The sequence below is a fragment of the Pseudorca crassidens genome, chromosome 2 (assembly GCF_039906515.1).
Source record: "Pseudorca crassidens isolate mPseCra1 chromosome 2, mPseCra1.hap1, whole genome shotgun sequence".
In the NCBI taxonomy this organism is placed as follows: Eukaryota; Metazoa; Chordata; class Mammalia; order Artiodactyla; family Delphinidae; genus Pseudorca; species Pseudorca crassidens.
Window position 1 is genome coordinate 173,443,393 of NC_090297.1, and position 16,457 is coordinate 173,459,849.

General features: G+C 35.0%; 1 long non-coding RNA gene across 2 annotated transcripts in view; it reads left to right on the forward strand.

Annotated features, from left to right (window-relative positions):
• The window catches only part of LOC137212191 (uncharacterized), a 214,822-nt gene that overhangs the window by 100,304 nt on the left and 98,061 nt on the right, over positions 1-16,457 (forward strand). The window lies entirely within an intron of this gene.

Genomic DNA, 16,457 nt, shown 5'->3' on the forward strand with positions numbered 1-16,457 from the left:
CTTTCTGTTATGATTCCACCTGTTTTATATTTTTCTTCTTTCACTGATGTTTAGATTATTTTTATGTTTCTGTTTATTGACATAAAAATGAATGACCTAAATGAAAGTAAATATAACAAAGAAATTTTACTATACTAATTATTTAAATTATTCTACATCATAGATGTATATTTATGGTGTACAGTTCCATAGAACTTAACACATGTATAGATTTGTGTAACTAACACCATAATCAGGACACAGAACAGTTCCCATCACTACAAAGCTCGCTTGTGCTTTCCCTTTACAGTCACACCTTCTCTCCAAACTAACCACTGGCAACCACTGATCAATGTCCGTCAGTATGGTTTTGTCACTTTGAGAATGTAATACTATATCAAAGGAATCATGCAGTATGTAATATTTTTATTCAGCACAATAATAATTTAACTAATGTTCATTGACTGTAAAATATATATGGATACGATTCTTTAAAAATTGTTAGTAATAATGGTTTTAGGACCACACAGAAAGTGTTTTCTCTCTTTGGCCAATTTTGTTAAGTTATGTTATCCAGATATGTGTTGATTGTAGATTTTAGGACTATTTTAGAAATATGAGACAAAAACCTGCCAACATTTAGGAAACACAACTAAAGGACTTAATAATCAAAAGAAAAATACCTAAACTGAAATGAATTTAAAAGGAGCTTCAGCAGACTCTAGCCCATACCTATCAGTTCAATAATTATCAAAGGAAGATAGCTTGAATACATAAGCACCACACTGAAATGTACACTTATATGGTATTTATGGTGATATATTCATTTGATTATATGTTTCTTTATGTACGATAGTTATAATTATTTTGAAAATGTTTCCTCAGATTTTTGTGTTTATCCACTCTAAGTCATTTAGTTCTGGGACTTTCCTTCACTGTGTCAAATAGTTGGTGCTTCAAGAAAGGGTATACTAGTGACTAGACTTACTAGCTTACTGTTGTGTTTTGAAAGTCAAATTATTATTTGTTGGTGTGAGATAATAATTTTGAAAGTTAGGTTTTGAAATGAATGTAGAAAGTAATTCTACATATCTAGAATTTCTCTATGTATCTAGTAAACTCAGATCATAGAGCTTTTCTGATTCACAGAGGAAGAGAAGCAAGGATGTGTTGTAAGAATATTTCCACTGTATGGGTACAGTAGCCTTCCACCTTGTGGAGGTGTTTTGCCGAAAGCCTTACTTTCAGTTTCAAGGTTCATAGCATTCGCTGGCAAAGTAACCACTCTACACTCAGTTAAACAAGAATTTAGAGAGAGTTTATTGAATTAACAAATATTACAGTATACTAATAAAGAGAAGAATAGTATAACTAACTAAGAAAGAATAGTAAAGACAGAGGTTTATACATCACCGAATTGAGGAAGCACCTACATCCAGATCCAAGCAGTGCTGGGAAGTCCCTTGAACATCAATCTGGAGTCCCAGTTGGGAAGGTCCCGGATGGTACGTCCATCCCACAGGTGAGACTTAACGTTTGCCACTCGAAGGAGCCCAGCTTTTAGCACCAGGCCGCAGGCTGATAACAATCAGCCTATGTGCAAATTTGCAGCTCTGGTTGCTGTCATAAATGCCTAGGTCTTAACCCGTAAGTCTTGGAATGTTCTTGATCCCCGGGGGCTGGCCAGACCCTCAAGGTGCGAGAAGTCCCATGACTTACTCTCTGTCTTATCTAGTGGTTTACAGTGCAAACTTTCGCCACCCCTGCTGGCCTGGGTGTAGCTCAGCAGTTAGACACGCAGCCAGCTTCAACGTCATTGTCCGATCAGAGAGAGGCCTAGTGCCGCCTCTGAAGCCTGAACAAGAGTACTTTACTAGCTTCCCCAATAGGAGGGCATGGTGATATTTGTCAGGCCTAAAGTAGAAGAAAGGAGAAGAAGGAGAAAGGGGGGTTGGAGAAAGAGAGAGAGAGGTTTTTTTTTTTTCATGTAAAGAGGTAGTAATAATTTACCAGTTTTTTTTCCCCATTTATTTACATCTAAATCTTGTTTTCAAAAAACACAGACTTAGTAAAACTGAGCATTACTTTCAAGTCTTTATTTTTTATTTATTTTTATTTATTTTTTTAATTCTTGAATTTTATTTTATTTCTTTATACAGCAGGTTCTTATTAGTCATCAATTTTATACACATGAGTGTATACATGTCAATCCCAATCGCCCAATTCATCCCACCTCCAACCCCCTGCCGCTTTCCCCACTTGGTGTCCATACGTTTCTTCTCTGCATCTGTGTCTCAATTTCTGCCCTGCAAACCGGTTCATCTGTACCGTTTTTCTAGGTTCCACATATATGCGTTAATATACGATATTTGTTTTTCTCTTTCTGACTTACTTCACTCTGTATGACAGTCTCTAGATCCATCCACATCTCAACAAATGACCCAATTTTGTTCCTTTTTATGGCTGAGTAATCAGGTCTTTATTTTAAGCCATGTTATTTTGAACTTATCTGAGACACAAATCACTAATCAGTGATGCAAAGAAGGAACAAAAAATCATTAATGAACAATTTATATCAACTGGTGCAGGAAATAAGCAATTAGAACTTGCATGAAGAAAAATCAATACCCACACGTAACTTTTTCCAACAAGAAATTTCAGAGCAATAAAAGTCGGACTTACTTTACTAATGAAAGCTAGATAACCAAAATTGAAATGCTAAATAGAACATGATAAGTACAATTCCTGGCCATTAAACAATAACTAGAAAATGTAGGTAGATATATCCAGACTTTAAAATATTCATAATTGAATTTATTTTTACTGAATCTATATAAAAGATACTATCAACTATAATTTTTATCATTTTTTCACATATTTTTCAAATAAATTAAATATTAATCCTTAAATTGAATATTCTTTGATCATTACAATTGAATTTTACTTTATAAATGACATAATACAATTAGGATACACACACAAATGTACACATACACCCCTAGGATAGATACCCTCTTTTGGATCCTACAGTTTACTGCCAACTACAGCTGTCATGATTCTTAGTTCAAAGTGCTTATTCAAAATACAGTCAAAAATATAACTTCATAATATCTCCATTAGTTATCTAGTTATCTCATTATGCTTTGCCTTTAAATAATATCTCATAAACATTCTTAATATCCCTAGTCAACAATATATACATAGTTATCATCAAATGATTATGAAATATTGAGGAAAGAGACATTTTACAAGACACAAGGAACCTAAGTAACTTAGTGAGGGTCTGAGACTCTTATTCTTGGATAGCTGAATTATAACTTTCATGCGTAGTGAGCTTTTCTAGCTCAAATAAATCCCATCATTGTTTATTTCACTCCAAGAATTCACTTACATAGCTATCATATTTCTCTAATAATTATAGTTTAGTGATCTGTACCAAGTCTTACTAACTTACTATTAAGGAATATATTCTTGGGTTTTTAAGCACAGCTAAGCAAATATTATAGTCCTCAAAGAGCTTGAAATCAAGTTAGAACAACAAAACACTTAAAAAGATGAGAAATATCTACTCATATACATTGCTGAGATAGTTGGTTAAAAATCTATACTCTTTCAGATTCAACATTTAAAACAATTTTTCTTTTTAAATTTTTCTTTCTATAATAATTTAATTGCTAGTATCTACGTATTAATAAATGTTGTATATATGACATTTTTAACCATTCAAAATTTTTTTGCTTTAGTCATTTGTTAGTATATTTTTCCTCTTAGCTACTTATATTTATATTATATTTACACCATAATTTACTTTTAAGAGAAGAAAAGAAAACTCAGATTCTTTACAAGACAGCATTCATAACATCTGGAATACAATTAAAATAGTTCCAAGAGTTGTGAAGAAGCAATAAAATTTTACCAACTAGGAATTAAATAAATAAATAAATAATAAATATAGACTCAGAAACAACTTTATGTTGGAGTTTTAAGTTAAGGGTTTAGAAAATGCTATTATAAACATGTCTAAAGATTTAATGTAAATAATGGATGTAATGGAACCAATGAAAATTTTCTACTGATAACTATAAAGAATATAAGGAGATAGATAAAAAGTCTAGAACTGAAACATATATAACATAATAGAGGAATTTAAAGACAGATTGAATACTGCAAAAGAAAAGATTAGTTAAAATTTGAAGATAGGTCAAGAGAAGCTGTCTAAGCTGAAGCGCAGAGGAATAGGGGAAAAAAGAAAAAAAAAAGAAGATAAAAATCAAAGCAGAAATAAATGTTAGAAGAACTAATGCACACATTTTTCAAATTTTATGAAATAATATTAACTCATATATCAACAAAACAACAAACCCAAAGCAAGACAAAAAGAAAAATAACCTTAGGTAGATCATACCTAAGTCAGTGAAAACCAGTGTAAATAGGAAATTTAAAAGGCAATCAGAACACAAAGCAAAAACACCCCAAAATCAATTTACATATAAAGAAAAACCAAAAAATTCCACTGATTTCTAAATAGAAACAGTACACAAGGTTAACAGACAATAGGATGACGTCTTTAAAGCTTTAAAAAAAATGGCAGACTGTATAGCTTTATCAGGAGAAAACATGCTTGATAAATGAAAGTGAAACAAAGACTTGGAGATAAACAAACGATTATAAAACATTTTTACTAGCAAACCTGCAGAAAGAAAGAAAGAAAGAAGAAAAATCTAGAGAGAGAGAGAGAGAGGAAGGGAGGAAGGAAAGAAGGAAGGAAGGAAGGAAGGAAAACAAAGTACTATAGACCAAAGGCAAATTGTATCACATAGAAACATAGATCTATACAGAGGAATGTAGAACAATATAAATTATAACTAAATGGGAAAGTGTAAAATACTTTTATCCAGTTTTAAGTTTAATAGATAGTTGACTCTTTAAAGAAACAAAAAACAATAGCAATGTGTTGTAGAATTTTTTTTAACTTTTTATTTTACATTGGAGTATAGTTGATTAACAATGTTGTGATAGTTTCAGGGGTACAGCAAAGTGATTCAATTATATATATACATGTATCTATTCTTTTTCAAATTCTTTTCCCATTTAGGTTGTTACATAATATTGAGCAGAATTCCCTGTGCTATACAGTAGGTCCTTGTTGGTTATCCATTTTAAATATAGCAGTATGTACATGTCAATCCCAAACTTCCTAACTATCCCTTCCCCACTGGTAACCATAAGTTTGTTCTCTAAGTCTGTGAGTCTGTTTCTGTTTTGTAAGTTCTTTGTATCATTTATTTTTAGATTCTGCTTATAAGCAATATATTTTTCTTTCTCTATCTGACTTACTTCACTCAGTATGACAATCTCTAGGTCCACCCATGTTGCTGCAAATGGTGTTATTTCATTCTTTTAAATGGCTGAGTAATATTCCATTGTATATATATTGTAGAATTTTATAACCTAAGTTGAAGTAAAATTTCTGCCAACAGTAGCACAAATAAATGGATGCAGAAATTGTTATGAAGCTATGATGATACTAGTTAAAACAGATCTCAAGACAAGAAATGCTAATGGAGATAAAAATGTATTTTTCTTAATGATAAAAAAGTTAAGGGAAAGGAGTAGGAGATACAAACTGTTAGGTGCGGGATGAGCTACAAGAATATGTTGTGCGTTGTTGGGAATAGAGTCAATATTTTACAATAACTATGAATGGAGTATAACCTTTAAAAATTGTAAATCACTGTCGTACACCTGTAACTTGTATAATATTGTACAGCAACTATACTTCAATAAAAAATGATTTATTCAGCACCTTTTACATGACAAGCACTGTGCACTCTACTTAAACTACTTCACTGCATGCACTTCAAAAAAAAGTTACTCTATCACCTTAATAACATAGAAAAGTGCTAATATATCCAGATGTGTATTAATTTAATAATAGCACAGGGCTTCCTTGGTGATGCAGTGGTTGGGAGTCTGCCTGCCAATGCAGGGGACACGGGTTCGTGCCCCGGTCCGGGAAGATCCCACATGCCGCGGAGCGGCTGGGCCCATGAGCCATGGCCGCTGAGCCTGTGCGTCCGGAGCCTGTGCTCCACAACGGGAGAGGGCACAACAGTGAGAGGCCCGCATACTGCAAATAATAATAATAATAATAGCACAAAAATAGAGGAAGGAAAAAAACTGTGACAAATAAAGGTAAAGACAAAATCTCAGATGGAGATTTTAAAGTCCTCTCTCAAAAATTGATTGAAAAATTAAACAAAAATGGTATTATTTAGAAAGCCACAAAAACAACCATTTTAATTGATATCTGTGCAATACTATACTTCAACAACTGAAAAATATATAGTGTTTTCAAGTGCATGAGGCATATTTACCAATTTAGACCATATGCTCCACCACAAAAAAGCCTGAATAAACTTTAAATTATTGAAATACTATAAATATTTCTGTAAATTAGAAATAAATAAAAATATCTGAATGAAAACCCCAAATATATGAAAATTAAACAGCTCATATCCATGGGTAATAAAAATTATAATATAGTAATGTATTATTTTTAGCAAATGGTAATACAAAAACAGTGTCACAAGTTGTTGGATAGTGTTAAAAGTGAGTTAGAGACAAATTTATAACTTTAAATAATGACATTAAAATGAAGAAAATTCTTGAATAAGTTATCTGTTTTCCCCTTAAGCTAGAAAACAAACAGCAAATTAAAGCCAAATTATTTAGAAGATAATACATACTAAAGGTAAAAGAGGAAATCAAATGAATAGAAAAGAGAAGAGAAACAGGAAAAATCAATGAAACAAATTTTATTATTTGAAAAAAAAGTATGCAAAAATAAAATCCTAGCTAGAGTGCTCAAAGAAAAGAGTGGGGAAATATAAATTATCAGTATCAAGAATGAAAGAGAAGATAGCCTACATATCACACAATAAAATAAGTATCAGAGACTCTCACAAACAGTTGCATGACAATAAACTGGGCATCTTAAATAAAAAGGAAAAATTCCTTTAAAGATAAAGACGACCAAATATTCCTCAGGAATAATATAAAATCTGAATAGTCCTATAGCTATGGAAAAAAAAAAAAAGAGAGAAAAACTCTACTTATAGAAAACTCCTGCCCCCAAGTGGCATCACAAGTACTTCTCTCACAGAATCTTTTTTAGAAAATAGAGGGGAAAAAGAACACTTTTGTGTTAATTTTACAAAGTGAGAAAATCATGGAAGTGAAAATATTAAAGGATATTACAAAAAGAGAAAATTACAGTATCTCTTATGAAAATATAATTAAAATTCTGGACAAAACTGCTATCAAATTCTTTCCAGCAATATGTAAAAAAGAATGAAAAGACAGATAACTACATATGTTGAAGAGTATGTGAAGAAAAGAGAATGCTCATGCATTGCTGGTGGTAATGTAAAATGATGCACTTTAGAAAACATTTTTGCAGTTTCTTAGAATAGTAAGCATAATTTTTAACATGACCTAGCAATTCAGCCACACCAGGGGTTGTAAGCTCAAGAGAAATGGTATATGTTTCCACACAGAGACTTACATATGGATGGTCTTTGCAGCATTATTCATAATAACAAAACTTGGAAACAACCTAAGTGACATACACTTTGTGACTAGATAGACAAAATATGGTATACATAGAATGGGGTGGTATTGAGCAATAAAAAGGAATTAACTACAGATACATGCTATGATGTGGCTGAACCTTATTATGCTCAGCTAAAACAAACCAGGCATAAGTGACTGTATATTGTATTACTTTATTTTTTTTTGCTAGATCTTTATTGGAGTATAATTGCTTCACAATACATTGTTAGTTTCTTTTGCACAACAAAGCGAATCAGCTATACGCATACACATGTCCCCGTATCCTCTCCCTCTTGAGCCTCCATCCCATCCTCCCTATCCCACCCCTTTAGGTCTTCGCAAAGCATCGAGTTGATCTCCATGTGCTATGATGCTGCTTCACACCAGCCAACTATTTTACATTCAGTAGTGTATATATGTCGATACTAATCTCACTTCACCACAGCTTTGCCCTCCCAACCCATGTCATCAAGTCCATTCTCTAGGTATACCTCTTTATTCCTGCCCTGCAACTAGGTTCATCAGCACCACTTTTTTTTTTTTTTAGATTCTGTATATATGCATTAGCATACGGTATTTGATTTTGTCTTTCTGACTTACTTCACCCTGTATGACAGACTCTAGGTCCCTCCACATCACTACGAATAATTCAATTTCATTTCTTTTTATGGCTGAGTAATATTCCATTGTATATATGTGCCATATTCAACTGTCGATGGACATTTAGGTTGGTTCCATATCCTGGCTATTGTAAATGGTGTTGCAATGAACATTGTGGTGCATATCTCTTTTTGGATTATGGTTTTCTCAGGGTATAGGCCCAGTAGTGGGATTGCTGGATCGTATGGTAGTTCTATTTTTAGTTTTTTAAGGAATCGCCATACTGTTTTCCATAGTGGTTGTATCAATTTACATTCCCACCAACAGTGTAGGAGGGTTCCCTTTCATCCCACCCTTTCCAGCATTTATTGTTTCTAGCTTTTTTGATAATGGTCATTCTTACCAGCGTGAGGTGATACCTCACTGTAGTTTTGATTTACAATTCTCTAATAATTAGTGATGCTGAGCATCTTTTCATATGCCTGTTGGCCATCTGTATGTCTTTCTTGGTGAAATGTCTATTTAGGTCTTCTACCCATTTTTTAACTGGATTGTGTGTTTTTTTGATATTGAGATCCATGAGCTGTTTGTATATTTTGGAGATTAATCCTTTGTTGTTTCATTTGCAAATATCTTCTCCCATTCTGAGGGTTGTCTTTTTGTCTTGTTTATGATTCCCTTTGCTGTGCAAAAGCTTTTAAGTTTAATTAAGCCCCATTTGTTTATTTTTGTCTTTATTTCTGTTACTCTAGGAGGTTGGTCAAGAAAGATCTTGCTGTGGTTTATGTCAAAGTGTGTTTTTCCTGTTTTCCTCTAAAAGCTTTACAGTGTCTGGTCTTACATCTGAGTCTTTAATCCATTTTGAGTTTTTTTGTGTGTATGGTGTTAGTGTTCTAATTTCATTCTTTTACATGTAGCTGTCCAGTTTTCCCAGCACCACTTATTGAAGAAGCTGTCTTTTCTCCATTGTATGTTCTTGCCTCTTTTGTCATAAATTAGGTCCCCATATTTGTATGGATTTATCTCTGGGCTTTCTATCCTGTTCCACTGATGTATATTTCTGTTTTTGTGCCAATACCATACTGTCTTGATTACTGTAGCTCTGTGGTATAGTTTGAAGTTGGGGAACGTGATTCCTGCAACTCTGGTTTTCTTTCTCAAGATTGCTTTGGCTATTCGGGGTCTTTTTTGTTTCCACAGGAATTTCAAGACTTTTTGTTCTAATTCTGTGAAGACTGCCATTGGTAGTTTGACAGGGATTGCATTGAATCTGTAGATTGCTTTGGGTAATGTAGTCATTTTCACAGTATTGATTCTCCCAATCCAAGAACATGGTATATTTCTCCATCTGTTTATGTCACCTTTGATTTCTTTCATCAGTGTTCTATAGTTTTGTGAGTACAAGGCTTTCACCTCCTTAGGCAAGTTTATTCCTACGTATTTTATTCTTTTTTTTTTTGCAATGGTAAATGGGAGTGTTTCCTTAATTTCTCTTTCTGATTTTTCGTTGTTGGTGTGTAGGAATGCCAGAGATTTCTGTGCATCAATTTTGTATCCTGCAACTTTGCCAAATTTATTGATTAGTTCTAGTAGTTTTCTGGTGACATCTTTAGGATTTTTATGTATAGTGTCACGTCTTCGGCAAACACTGACAGTTTTACTTCCTCTTTTACAATTTGTATTATTTTATTTCTTTTTCTTCTCTGATTTGTGTGGCTATAACTTCCAAAACTATGTTGAATAATAGTGGTGAGAGTTAAGGAAATGAAGCCAGACTCTTAAAGCATTAATAGGAATCAGTTAATTGCAAAAGAGGAGACAAGGCTTTGGGGACAGTGGGAGTGTCCCATGCAAAGACATGGAGGTTAATGGTGGAGTAGAAGGACGTGCTCTCACTCCCTCTTGTGAGAACACCAGAATCACAACTGCCTGCTGGAGAATCATCTACAGGAAGACACTGGAACTCATCAAAAAAGATACCCCACATCCAAAGACAAAGGAGAAACCACAATGAGATGGTAGGAGAGGCACAGTCACAGTGAGATCAAATCCCATAATTGCTGGGTGGGTGACTCACAGACTGGAGAACACTTATACCACAGAAGTCTACCCACTAGAGTGAAGGTTCTCAGCCCCACATCAGGCTTCCAAAACTGGGGGTCTGGCAACAGGAGGAGGAATTCCCAGGGAATCAGACTTTGAAGGCTAGTGGGTTTTGATTGCAGGACTTTGACAGGACTGGGGGAAACAGAGACTTCACAGTTGGAGGGCACACACAAAGTAGTGTGCACATCGGAACCCAGGGGAAGGAGCAGTGACCCCAGGGGAGACTGAACCAGACCTACCTGCAAGTGTTGGAGGGTCTCCTGCAGAGGCAGGGGGTGGCTGTGGCTCACCGTGGGGACAAGGACAATGGCAGCAGAAGTTCTGGGAAGTACTCCTTGGCATGAGCCCTCCCAGAGTCTGTCACTAGCCCCACCAAAAAGCCCAGGCAGGCTCCAGTGTTGTGTTGCTTCAGGCCAAACAACCAACAGGGAGGGAACCCAGCCCCACTCATCAGCAGTCAAGTGGATTAAAGCTTTACTGAGCTCTGCCCACCAGAGCAACAGTCAGCTCTACCCACCACCAGTCCCTCCCATCAGGAAAATTACACAAGCCTCTTAGATAGCCTCATCCACCAGAGGGCAGACAACAAAAGCAAGAAGAACTACAAGCCTGCAGCCTGTGGAACAAAAACCACATTCACAAAAAGATAAACAAGATGAAAAGGCAGAGGGCTATGTACCCGATGAAGGAACAAGATAAAACCCCAGAAAAACAACTAAATGAAGTGGAGATAGGCAACCTTCCAGAAAAAGAATTCAGAATAATGATAGTGAAGATGACCCAGGACCTCGGAAAAAGAATGGAGGCAAAGATCAAGAAGACGCAAGAAATGTTTAACAAAGACCTAGAAGAATTAAAGAACAAACACCTAGAAGAATTAAAGAACAAACAAACAGAGATGAACAATATAATAACTGAAATGAAAACTGCACTAGAAGGAATCAATAGCAGAATAACTGAGGCAGAAGAACAGATAAGCGACCTGCAAGACAGAATGGTGGAATTCACTGCTGCAGAACGGAATAAAGAAAAAAGAATGAAAAGAATTGAAGACAGCCTAAGACCTCTGGGACAACATTAAACACAACAACATTCGCATTATAGGGATCACAGAAGGAGAAGAGAGAGAAAGGACCAGAGAAAGTATTTGAAGAGATTATAGTTGAAAACTTCCGTAACATGGGAAAGGAAATAGCCACACAAGTCCAGGAAGTGCAGTGAGTCCCATACAGGATAAACCCAAGGAGAAACATGCCAAGACACATAGTAATCAAATTGGTAAAAACTAAAGACAAAGAAAAATTATTGAAATCAGCAAGGGAAAAACAACAAATAACATACAAGGGAACTCCCATAAGGTTAACAGCTGATTTCTCAGCAGAAACTCTACAAGCCAGAAGAGAGTGGCATGATATACTTAAAGTGATGAAAGGGAAGAACCTACAACCAAGATTACTCTACCTGGCAAGGATCTCATTCAGATTCGATGGAGAAATCAAAAGCTTTACAGACAAGCAAAAGCGAAAAGCACCTAGAAAAACAAACGCAAAACAATTAAGAAAATGTTCATAGGAACATACATATCGATAATTACCTTAAACGTGAATGGATTAAATGCTGTAACCAAAAGATACAGGCTTGCTGAATGGATACAAAACCAAGACACATATATATGCTGTCTACTAGAGACCCACTTCAGACCTAGGGACACATACAGACTGAAAGTGAAGTGATGGAAAAAGATATTCCATGAAAATGGAAATCAAAAGAAAGTTGGAGTAGCAATACTCATATCAGATAAAATACACTTTAAAATAAAGAATGTCAGAAGAGACAAGGAAGGATACTACATAACGATCAAGGGATCAATCCAGAAAGAAGATATAACATTATAAATATATATGCACCCAACATAGGAGCACCACAATACATAAGGCAACTACTAACAGCTATAAAAGAGGAAATCGACAGTAACACAATAATAGTGGGGGACTTTAACACCTCACTTACACCAATGGACAGATCATCCAAAATGAAAATAAATAAGGAAACAGAAGCTTTAAATGACACAATAGACCAGATAGATTTAATGATATTTATAGGACATTCCATCCAAAAACAGCAGATTACACTTTCTTCTCAAGTGCGCCTGGAACATTCTCCAGGATAGATCACATCTTGGGTAACAAATCAAGCCTCAGTAAATTTAAGAAAATTGAAGTCATATCAAGCATCTATTCTGACCACAACGCTATGAGATTAGAAGTGCATTACAGGAAAAAAAACGTAAAAAACACAAACACATGGAGGCTAAACAATACGTTAGTATATAACCAAGAGATCACTGAAGACATCAAAGAGGAAATCAAAAAATACCTGGAGACAAATGACAATGAAAACACGATGATCCAAAACCTACAGGATGCAGCAAAAGCAGTTCTAAGAGGGAAGTTTATGGCTATACAAGCCCAACTCAAGAAACAAGAAAAATCTCAAATAAACAATCTAAAGTTACACCTAAAGGAACTAGAGAAAGAAGAACAAACAAAACCCAAAGTTAGCAGAAGGAAAGAAATCATCAAGATCAGAGCAGAAATAAATGAAATAGAAACAATAGCAAAGATCAATAAAACTAAAAGCTGGTTCTTTGAGAAGATAAACCAAATTGGTAAACCATTAGCCAGACTCACCAAGGAAAAAAAAAGCAGAGGACTCAAATCAATAAAACTATAAATGAAAAAGAAAAAGTTACAACAAACACCGTAGAAATACAAAGCATCCTAAGAGACTACTACAAGCAACCCTATGCCAATAAAATGGACAACCTGCAAGAAATGGACAAATTCTTAGAAAGGTGTAACCTTCCAAGACTGAACCAGGAAGAAATAGAAAATATGAACAGACCAACCACAAGTAATGAAATTGAAACTGTGATTAAAAATCTTCCAACAAACAAAAGTCCAAGACCAGATGACTTCACAGGTGAATTCTATCAAACATTTAGAGAAGCGCTAACACCCATCCTTCTCAAACTCTTCCAAAAAATTGCAGAAGAAGGAACACTCCCAAACACATTCTATGAGGCCACCATCACCCTGATACCAAAACCAGACAAAGATACTACAAAAAGAAAATTACAGACCAATATCACTGATGAATATAGATGCAAATATCCTCAACAGAATACTAGCAAACAGAATCCAACAACACATTAAAAGGATCATACACCATGATCAAGTCAGATTTATCCCAGGGATGCAAGGATTCTTCAATATATGCAAATCAATCAATGGGATACACATATTAACAAATTGAAGAATAAAAACCATATGATCATCTCAATAGATGCAGATAAAGCTTTTGACAAAATTCAACTCCCATTTATGATAAAAACTCTCCAGAAAGTGGGCATAGTGGGAACCTACCTCAACATAATAAAGGCCATATACAACAAACCCATAGCAAACATCAACCTCAATGGTGAAAAACTGAAAGCATTTCCTCTAAGATTAGGAACAAGACAAGGATGTCCACTCTTAGCACTATTACTCAACATAGTTTAGCCATGGCAATCAGAGAAAAAAAAAAGAAATAAAAGGAATCCAAATCAGAAAAGAAGTAAAACTGTCACTGTTTGCAGATGACATGATACTATACATAGAGAATCCTAAAAATGCCACCAGGAAACTACTAGAGCTAAGCAGTGAATTTGATAAAGTTGCAGGATACAAAGTTAATGCACAGAAATCTCTTGCATTGCTATACACTAATGATGAAAAATCTGGAAGAGAAATTAACGAAACACTCCCATTTACCATTGCAGCAAAAAGAATAAAATACCTAGGAATAAACCTACCTAGGGAGACAAAAGACCTGTATGCAGAAAACTATAAGACACTGATGAAAGAAATTACAGATGATACCAACAGATAGAGAGATATACCATGTTCTAGGATTGGAAGAATCAGTACTGTGAAAATGACTCTACTTCCCAAAGCAATCTACAGATTCAATGCAATCCCTATCAAGTTACCAATGGCATTTTTTATGGAAGTAGAACAAATCTTGTTAAAATTTGTATGGAGACACAAAAGACCCCAAATAGCCAAAGCAGTCTTGAGGGAAAAAAATGGAGGAGGAGGAATTAGACTCCCTGACTGCAGACTATACTATTAAGCTACAGTAATCAAGACAATATGGTACTGGCACAAAAACAGAAACATAGATTAATGGAACAAGATTGAAAGCCCAGAGATAAACTTAAACACCTGTGGTCAACTAATCTATGACAAAGGAGGCAAAGATATACAGTGGAGAAAAGACAGTCTCTTCAGTAAGTGGTGCTGGGAAAACTGGACAGCTACATGTAAAAGACTGAAATTAGAACACTCCCTAACACCATCCACAAAAATAAACTCAAAATGGATTTGAGACCTAAATTTAAGATCAGACAGTATAAAACTCTTAAGAAAAACATAGGAAGAACACTCTTTGACATAAACCACAGCAAGATCTTTTTTGATCCACCTCCTAGAGTAATGGAAATGAAAACAAAAATAAACAAATGGGACCTAATGAAACTTAAAAACTTTTGCACAACAAAGGAATCCATAAACAGGATGAAAAGACAACTCTCAGAATGGGAGAAAATATTTGCTAATGAGTCAACTGACAAATGATTAATCTCCAGAATATATAAACAGCTCATACAGCTCTATATTAAAGAAACAAACAACCCAATCCAAAAATGGGTGGAAGACCTAAATAGACATTTCCCCAAAGAAGACGTACAGATGGCCAAGAAGCACATGAAAAACTGCTCAACATCACTAACTATTAGAGAAATGGAAATCAAAACTACAATGAGGTATCACCTCACACCAAGTAGAATGGGCATCATCAGAAAATCTACAAACAACAAATGCTGGAGAGGGTGTGGAGAAAACGACCCCTCTTGCACTGTTGGTGGGAATGTAAATTGATACATCCACTATGGAGAACAATATGGAGGTTCCTTAAAAAACTAAAAATAGAATTACCATATGATCCAACAATCCCACTACTGGGCATATACCCAGAGAAAACCATAATTCAAAAAGACACATGCACCCCAATGTTCATTGCAGCACTATTTACAATAGCCAGGTCATGGAAGCAACCTAAATGCCCATTGACAGACAAATGGATAAAGAAGATGTGGTACATATATACAGTGCAATAGTACTCATCCATAAAAAGGAATGATATTGGGTCATTTGTAGAGATGTGGATGGATCTAGAGACTGTCATGCAGAGTGAACTAAGTCAGAAAGAGAAAAAGAAATATCGTATATTAATGCATATATGTGGAACCTAGAAAAATGGTACAGGTGAACCGGGTTGCAGAGCAGAAGTTGAGACACAGATGTAGAGAACAAACGTATGGACACCAAGGGGGGAAGCCGTGGGGGGGTGGGGATGGTGGTGTGATGAATTGGGCGATTGGGATTGACTTGTATACATTGATGTGTATAAACTTGATGACTAATAAGAACCTGTTGTATAAAAAAATAAATAAAATAAAATTTAAAAAATTTAAAAAAATAGTGGTGAGAGTTAACATCCTTGTCTTGTTCCTGATCTCATTGGAAATGTATTTATTTTTTCACCCTTGAGTATGATGCTTGCAGTGAGTTTGTCTTATATGGCCTTTTGTATGTTGAGGTAATTTTCATCTATGCCTATTTTCTGGAGAGTATTTTATCATAAATTTGTGTTGAATTTTGTCAAAAGCTTTTTCTGCATTTATTAAGATGATCATATGGTTTTTATTCCTTAATTGGTTAATGTGGTGTGTCACATTGGTTGATTTGCATATATTGAAGAATCCTTTCATCCCTGGGATGAATCCCACTGATCATGGTATATGATCCTTTTAATGTGCTGTTGGATTCTTTTTGCTCATATTTTGTTCAGGATTTTTGCATCTATGTTCATCAGTGATATTGGCCTATAACTTTCTTTTTATTATGATACCTATTTCTGGTTTTGCTGTCAGGGTGATGGTGGCTTCGTAGAATGAATTTGGGCGTGTTCCACCCTCTGCAATTTTTTGGAAGAGTTTGAGAAGGATGGGTGTTAGCTCTTCTCTAAACGTTTGATAGAATTCACCTGTGAAG